At 40.8% G+C, this 8,875-nt stretch overlaps 1 protein-coding gene across 2 annotated transcripts in view; it reads right to left on the bottom strand.

Moving 5' to 3' along the window:
- LOC112151788 (junctional protein associated with coronary artery disease) overlaps positions 1 to 1,493 on the bottom strand; it is a 19,181-nt gene extending 17,688 nt beyond the window's left edge. The window contains exon 1 of one of the 2 annotated variants that reach the window (XM_036216372.1): positions 1,229 to 1,493. The gene's annotated coding sequence lies outside the window, so the exon portion shown is untranslated. The remainder of the gene's footprint in view (positions 1 to 1,228) is intronic. The other variant, XM_024280862.2, reaches the window with a different exon arrangement.
- Positions 1,494 to 8,875: the final 7,382 nt, after the last annotated feature.

The following is an 8,875-nucleotide window of genomic DNA, read 5'->3' as shown; positions in this document are numbered from 1 at the left end:
GGGGGGGGGGGGGGTCCTCTTTTTTCAAAGTGCATTTCTATAGGAGAGGCAAAACAAGCCAGTCACACAGTTGCTCTTTTTTGACAAGGTCAAAGCTTCAAATGATTGCAGAGGAAATGAGGCACATGAGTCCTTTTTTTGCATAGCAACAACAGAACTATCATGATTCTCCACCAAGTAACCATTTCTGAACCTTTGCTCTGGTTGGAAACACCTGATTTATTACTGAAAAAAAGGTCAACTTAAAAGTTGATTTTAATTAAAAGTACTTTCTGGTTTTAAGTCAGTTTTCTGAGAGGATAACTTACTTTATTAAACTTTCGATTAGGAATTTAAATGAAAAAAAAAACAGAATTAGGAGTTGGATGATCACACATGGGTGAGTGCAGCCAGGCCTGGCTTGGAAAGACTGCATGCACAGATAGTGGCCACTGTAACACATCAGCACTAGCAGGCAGCACCACCCTAACTGCTAAGGGAGTGTACCTAAATCTTACCTAGTGACAGAGGGAGCAGAGCCACAGATCAGGCTAATCAGGGGGGGGGGGGATCATCCCTGCAAACTCAGTCAAAACACAAGTTCAGCACGTTTTTAATTAAGAGCTCTTAACTAAGTCCATCCCGTTCTCCCTTTGGATAACTCTCCATCAATGAATAATGACTGGAAATAGAGGCGTTGTATCACAGCACAGTTTTCAATAAAACATCAGTGTTGTGATGGATACTCTATGCATTATAAATCCAGCATGACCTAGCCGTGCAGCCCTCTGCAGTCTTTATTTTCACTGGAAAACTGACAGCTAGGATCGTTCCACCCCCCACCCCCCATCATACCTGCCTCAGTGCCGCAAGTCAGCGCCTAGCAGGGGGGGAGGGAAAAAATCCTGCTGCAAGTTGACCATGGAGTGAGTGGAAATGTTTGAATCCTGCAAATCCTCTCCGAGAACCGAGCGGCCGGCGCGCGGCGGCTGCGCGGCGCGCATCGGGCGAAGGGCGAACATTTGGAGGCGTGCGCTCCTGCAGATGCGTCCTCCCGCACTGTTTACCGAGAGAGCCGCTTCCACCGGGGCTACGTGAGCCACCGAAATAAAAAAAAAAAGGTGGGGAGAGGAGGGGGGGAATCAAAATAAAAAGGACATAGCAACCCCTCCCTGGAAAGCCGGTGGAGCAGCATGCAGCGGTGATGCCGGAGCATCGCGCAGACGAAGGAGGGCGTAGCGGCACGTACCTGAGAAGATGCTTGGCGCGGCCGTCGCAGTTCCCCTGCGCCCAGCTTCAGCTGCTGAGACTGAAGAGCACTGCACACCGCCTGAGCCGAGCATGCCGATTGGTAGGCACAGACGCGCTGGTTGCTGGCTGCCTGGGCTGGGCTCTCCTCACTACAGCTGAGGTGGGGTGGGCTCCTCACACTCAGGCAGTCACAGAAATGGTTTCTTCCAGACTGTTTTCCTTAACTTTCCCTTTTTTTCATAGCAACAGTCGTTTTCCTCTCATTCAGTGCTGCACACCGCCTTGAATCACAGCACGCTGGTCTTTGGGTTTCAAAGCAGACTGTTTTTTTTTTCCTGCAGCATCTATAAAAATAGTGTTTTCTAGAAAAGCTCGACATTTATGCAGAGATTTGATGATGTTGATGACTTGTCACTGTGCATCTTCCAGCTGCCTCCACCCAAAGCCAAGAAGCCTTGTTAATTAAATGTGCCAATTAACTGAGCTGGACTCAGACCTTCTTGTGCCAACTAGGATGCTGAGCTTTGAGAGGGATCCCTCAGTCTCAGTCTGGGAGACTTGTTCATCTTATTTTTTGCATATAAATTAGAAAAACTAAGATATTTCTGAAGATTTACTTAAAAAGAACATCATATCTTTACATTAAAAGGAGCAGTCTAAAACGCTCGATTGTCCTCCTTTTCAGAGGAGAAACTTTTGGGTTTTAGGAGCAGGAGAGCAGTCCCCATACCACTATACTTCCGCCTGTAATAGCTTGATTTGGGAGTCATTCTCTCTGTTCCACTAATTGTATAAGAACTGAACTGTGACGTCACTCAGAAAATGGCTTATTTCTGGCACCGGGAAAATAAAGTCAAGTCAGTCGTCATTTTGGCACTTTTTTGTTTTTTGCTATGCACACTGTCATGTTGGACCCAGATGATGTCAATAATTCTTCCCTTCTCCCTACCACTAGATTTAGCCCTCCAAACGGAGAGTTTTGTAAAACTTGTGTTACCGATTTTCGACGTCACTTTTGCTTGATAATGTCACCAAAAGTCACCGGTCAGCTCGGAGCTTCCAGTGCTCGAATATACATAACATGGGTTGTATAACTTTTAAAAGGTCACGCTACAACAAAAAGTCATTACTTACATTTAAATGTAAACCTCTGTGCTTCAGAGCCCACCCACCGCTTTCTACCCTCCTTCGAGGGCCCAAAGCGCTTCCCAGTCACAGACCCATTCACCCATTCACACACACATTCACACACTGGTGGTGGCTCCGCTGCTGAACACTGGCGCCAACCTCCCACCAGAGGCAATTCGGGGTTCAGTGTCTTGCCCAAGGACACTACGACACATGGGCGGGCAAGGCGGGAATCGAACCCGCTCACTTCTGATCAGGAGTCGACCGCCCTACCACTGCACCACGGCCGCCACGCAAAAAGATTTGTGTATCCCTTCCCTTTCAGGGGAGGATATTAAAAAATACATTTCTGACACCCAATGGAGGAGAAGGGAAGAATTCGGATTGGGCGTTAGTGATTGGTCGGAGTCGGTCTGAGTCAGCATTCCTATGGCAACCACTCCCAGCAGTCAGGAGTGAGCCTTTTGGAAGTCCACACCCCAATTACTTGAAAGTGGGCTCTGGAGAATCTGTCAAACAGTAGTAACATAGTATTAAAGTATCAAAGCAAAAATGGTTATTCTGCCAAATATAGAATGACAATAATAACTTTTTATTTCACAGTAGAAGTCTAAGGAATTCTGGGTTCTGGTTCTGCCTGTTTGGGTCACTCAGTCCAGTTCTCAAATGGAGTCGGTTCCGTCTTCCTCCTCTTGATACCCATGTTCTAATTTTTTTCATCCATCACTGAGGCACCTTAGCTTTCATTGAATCATGCTATTATTTTTTTTTTTTTATCAAAGCGTCCATAAAGCAAAGCTAGGGTGCAAAGATTTGTGTATTTGAATTTTCTGTCACTTGGAGCCAGATGGATTTACGTGAGTCTCATAGACTCCACAAAGGGGGATGCTCTCTAAAGCTACGTTCACACTGACCTTAGCAACGAGCGTTTAAGTGGCCATTTTTATATGAAAAGTCTACATAAGTTTTGGGCTTCTCTAGTGAAAACTCCTGCGTTCAAGTTTCTATGCAACTTTTTATGATTGTTTTCTGGCTCTACGTACAAAGCCATTCGTTGAAAGTTAAAGGGGCCTGTTCCATGCAAAATCTACTTTTTTGAGCTTTTAAGTGTAGTACAACATCCATCTTTACAAAAGTTTGGATGTTTGTTTTTGTGGGTGAAACAGACACGCTGCCGAGGCCAGCTCTAAGTTGACATCATGAAAAGGGCAGCACCCACAAGGAGCAAAAGGCGGAGCCTCAGAAATTACGGTGTCCAGGTAAAAAAAGAGTTCACAAAAATAACTCGTATTTCATAAATGATTTGTTCTTTCAAGTGCCAAGGGGAGTGTATTATCATATAAATGAGCGGATTACCCTCGCGATGGAGGACTTTGTATCCCTCTGCTTGGAGAGTGAAATCTAAAAAATAAATTTCTCGGACATGACTTGCTGGAGAGGGGAAGAACTTGGATTGGGCCTAAGTCTTTCATATATCAGAATAAAGCTGTGGAAAAAATAGCCTGAAGCAAGATTCGCTAAATTATCACCGTTTCAACATTTTGCACCAAGCTTCTTCCAACTGTAGGTGGCAAACATGCGCTAGTATGTTTGCCATAGAGGCAAAAGAAAGGGAAGAAGAAGCCCCTCCCTGCTTGTCCAGTGTGAACACCATATAAGCTAAATCAACACATTCTGACAAATGTCAAAAAGTGACATTTTAGGTGTCCCCAACTTGTCATTTTTTGACATGCTGGCTGTTCTCATTAAATCCCAGGTCCCCAACCTTCAAGCGGCAAATTTGAATCGGTCCAGTACCAGGACGTGGTACCGATACCCTAACCCAGTACCGGTTTGCACCCTGCACTGCGTCTGGTACTGGTCCGGTACAGCATCTGGTACCACATCTGGTATCATATCCAGTGCCGAGTTGAGGTACCAGTACCAAGTTTTGGTATAGGAACTGGACGCGTCCTGAGGACCAAGCGGTGTCTGGTGCCTGAAAGTTGCAGACCCCTTTTTTTTTTTAAATGAACAGCCAACACGTCAAAAAACAATGAGTTGGGGACACCCAAAGTGTTAAAATGTGACACGGAGGGGTCCTTAACCAAATGTCAATATGTGATGGGTTGGGGATGAGAACGTGCTGGCTAAATTTGTGTTCAAAAACCCGTGTTCAGCACCTTCTTGAACATGCGTCAGATACCTGGTATGTCGGTAGCTTATGGTTTGATGACAACCAACCATCTCAGTTTGATAGTTTGAAGGTTGTGCTCTCAAAACCCAAAAGTTTGTCTTGTAAAGAGGATGAAAAATAAGTATTTTAAACTGCTCTTGTCAAGTCATCACTTTCTGATTCAGGCTGCTCATGTATATTTTTGCATAATTTGACCAAAATCTACAGTAATGTCACATCCAATGTTAACTTGGTCTGCAAAAAACACAAAATAAAAATAATAATAATGAAAAAAAAAAAAAAAAAAACAGAAGAGAAAAAAACAAGCTACTTAAACTTTCTATATAATCCAGTTTGGTCTTTATCATTCTCCTACAGCTACATTTTGACATGTTGATGTTTCTGAACTGCACATCTCCAAACTTTAAATCAAGGAAACTTCTAGTTCACCACAGCGGGAGTTTCCTACTTTGCTCATTTTTATTTCAATATTAGAGCAAAACCAACTGAGCTTTTGAGACTGGTTCACAACAACAAAGCTACTGTAAAAATGTGAACATAAGTCAAAGAGAGAGCTGTACCTTTAATGTCACAGATCTGTCAGAAAACCTTTTGGGTTTTTACCAGAAATGGTCTTAAACACGTCAGTTAGAAACAGTATTTTCCTTTTTTGAAAGCTCATCTTGCTGGGCGACTGTGGTGTAGAGGAGGAGCTAATCTGATCTGAAGATCACAGGTTTGGTTCCTGCACATAAACTAAAATATGAATGGATTACACATGAATTCTTCTTTACTTGTTTGTTAATAGACATATTTCATTTACATTTGATTATCTTGAAGAAATCTGAAAAACTTCACCTGTACTGTTCAGTACCAGGTATTTATTTCTCGTAGTTACACTGGTTAAAGTTTTGGCAATTAAATGTCCTGGATTGATTTTAGGTCAGGTGAATTGGATCGTTTAAAATAAAGTAATATTGACTATAAATTGGACGGCAACCACAAGTTATGACATGAATCTGAAAACGAATCCCTCCACTCCTACCATAACCAAACCTTTCATCTGGCCTTTATCTGCAGCAACTTTGCACAGACTCGTGTGAAAAAAACAATTTATTTTCTAAAAACTCAGTTTTCAGATTACTGAAGAGTCAAGGCACACATTTTTGGTACTATTTTGTGCATTTGATTTGGTTAATGTTTAAGTAGAAAAATTCTTCTTTCTAAACCACTTATTGAGTAACATGGTTTTAGTTTTCACTGTGACCCTGACTGCTGAGTTCTAATTGTGCTTTTTTTGAGAGCAGCTGTCACCAGAACAAGAAGGTCACACTTTAAATTGATGCCATTACACGTATACGAGGTGTTGCTGCATGCTTTCACTTTTACCACAGGATTATTTTAGACGCTGATGAAGTCTGCCGGCTTTGCACTGTTATGTTTGAGCTGTGAGGGAAAAAGTATTATATTTGACAATGCCAAGCAGCAGCAAAAGCAATCTGTATGGTATTATGAACTACAATAGATTTGAAGCACCTCTAAATCCAGCTTTTTTTCTTAAATGATAAAAAACGGTCATGTCATATCAGTGGCGAGCTGGAACATTTTCTTTGGAATGGTGGCAAATGAGAACAGCAGAGTAGAAGGCCTTTTCAATGAGATGATCAAAAATAAAAAAAATCCAACAGTTTTATTATTTGGTATTAATAAGAAAACAAAAATTATTTTACCTGATGTACTATTTTTAATGCTTAATGAAGCTTCTATTCATGATTTACGTATCCCCTTTAGACCTAAATTTATTTCCAATTATGAAAAAAAATGCTTTTGTATTCAAGTGAATGCTAAATAAAGTTGAGATAGTAAATCTGACAAGTGCACATCAAGTAGATATAATTCTAGGTTTATAGCTGATCAGCAAACAAGCAGCATCTACAGTATGATAAATAAAAACACTTGTTCCCATCTCCAGTATGAAGTATTTTCACTCTAATGACTGACAGAACTCATAAACCACCACCATGAACTAAAAAACAAAAACCACATCAACAACAACATTAAACTCAGTGTAATTGCTTTTTCAATGCAGCAAGTGTGCATTGCTTCAGTGGATTTGTGAGATACAGTAAAGCAGTTGCTGTTTTTGTGTGGGCACAGATGAATGTTGTACTTTCCACTTTTTTGAGGCTGGCTCTTTTATTGTGAAAATCTTCAGCGTTGATGCTCATTTACCACCGCTGGTCAATGTCTCTCAGCATCTGTGTGGACTTCCTGTGCATGAATAACTTTGCTTTAGCAAACTAAACTAAACGTGGAGAAGCTGCATTCAGCTTCTATGCTCCACAGATCTGGAATAGACTCCCAGAAAACCTTAGATCTGCTGAAACACTCAGTGTATTTAAATCCAGGTTAAAGACTCACCTGTTCTCAGCTGCATTTGATCAATATGTATTCAAACGTTTACGTCCGCACTGTTTATCTATGCTTGTTTTAAATTAAAATCTTTTTACTTTCTTTTAATTTTATTTTAATGATCACATTTTTACTATTTCTTTTGATTGTTTCTTTTAATGTTTTATGTAAAGCACTTTGAACTGTCTCTGTACATGAAATGTGCTATACAAATAAACTTGCCTTGCCTTGCCATTGAACAGATAGGCAGAGCTTCGGGGCCTCGGTCTCCTGGTGTCAGTCTAATATATATCTGTGTGTCATCTGCATAGCTATGGTAACTAATGTTGTTGTTCTTTATAACCTGGGCCAGTGGGAGCATGTAGATGTTAAATAGAAGTGGTCCCAGGATGGAGCCTTGGGGCACTCCACATGTAATTTCTATTGGCTCAGAGGTGAAGTTACCAATTGACACAAAATATTTCCTGTTTTATAAGTATGTTTTGAACCAGTTCAGTACTGGCCCAGTGAGACCACCTGCTGGACCAGGACGGGATTCTTCATCACTTTCCCCATGGTTACAGAGACATCTGTCCTCACTGTCCTCAGCTGGAACTCTGTGCTGTGGTCCATCTGCTGCTTTCTACTGAATGAAACCCCGTTCATTTTTAGAACTGATCTAAAGAACAATAATGGGCAGAAATTACATTTATCCCAGAACAAAATTACTAAAAATACTCTGTGGAAGAGCAGTTTCTAAAAAATCCCCACGTGTTGAACGTCGATATGGCTTTGCATTACAGTGGAGTGTTTGTAGACTGTAGCTTCCATGACAAACCCAAGTCGGCACATCTTTAAAAATATTTTTCGTAAGTACTCTAATGCTTTGTTGTAGTGAGAAAACAAATCATCAGCTATTTACATATTTTTATCTTTGACAAACTTACCTTAGATTAAAATATTTTTGCAAGACTGTCATTATTGGGTCATGCTACATTTCAGATACACAGCTTGCAGTGTATGATTTGTTTGGAAAAAAGACTTAATTCCAATGCCAGTGTAAAGTGGATTGGAATTAAAGACCCGAACTGGAAGGAGATCGTTAATGAAGTCCATCAAACAATCTCTAAAGAAGCCCGTCCCCTTCAAGTTTTGTCATCCAAGCGCAAGGCATAGCGTTGGGAACAATGCCTCCAATGGCCTGAGACTCCTGAGAGTAAACTGCACAACTTGATGGAGTACGTTTACCAATGCAAGGAAGTCAAGTATTTGAAAATTACATTTACACTCCCATCAATGAAATGTTTGGAACTGTGAGCCAATTGACCATGAAGAGGAATCTCATGTCAGAAAGAGACTCAGACAGCTCCTTGTCTGTACCAAAAAGAGAAAAATGATTTATAAAGAAGACATCACTGAAGATGAACATTCTTCAGAGACATCGCAGTCACCATCACACTGGCCTTACCACCAAAAAGCTTTTTCTAGAGAGAAAAAGAAGTTCAGAAGACCTCTTGTCCCCTGCTAAAAAAAGGAAGCTGACTGATGAAAATGTCAGCCAAAACCTTCTCTAGCCTCAGAGGGTAATTATAGAAAACTATAATACATTTAATTAAAAAAAAAACATTTTTTGAGTTTGTTTTCCACACGAATTTTAGTTTTCTCTCCTCTTTCCTTTTTTTCGTCTTATAAATTTTTAGTTGTTGACTTTTCTTCTGTCATTTCCTTTAAAAATGTACGTATCATTAAGTGAAAAAAGATGACCACGGAGTTTCACCAGAAGCGTCCTACAGGGGCGGGACAAAGCAATGATAGAAAGTATAATGACAGTCTTTCGCTTTGTCCAGCGATCAATATATGTCTATGATCTGAACTTATGGTGCAGGAATTAAAAGCACCTCCCTCTAGCATTAGTAAAGTTTTCATTCAAAGTTTAACATAAAATTTAATATTTTAAAAGTTTGTAGCTTG

This window comes from Oryzias melastigma, linkage group LG17 (genome assembly GCF_002922805.2).
Source record: "Oryzias melastigma strain HK-1 linkage group LG17, ASM292280v2, whole genome shotgun sequence".
Lineage (NCBI taxonomy): Eukaryota > Metazoa > Chordata > Actinopteri > Beloniformes > Adrianichthyidae > Oryzias > Oryzias melastigma.
The sequence above is the reverse complement of the archived record's forward strand: the minus strand, read 5'-3'. Positions and strand labels throughout refer to the sequence as shown.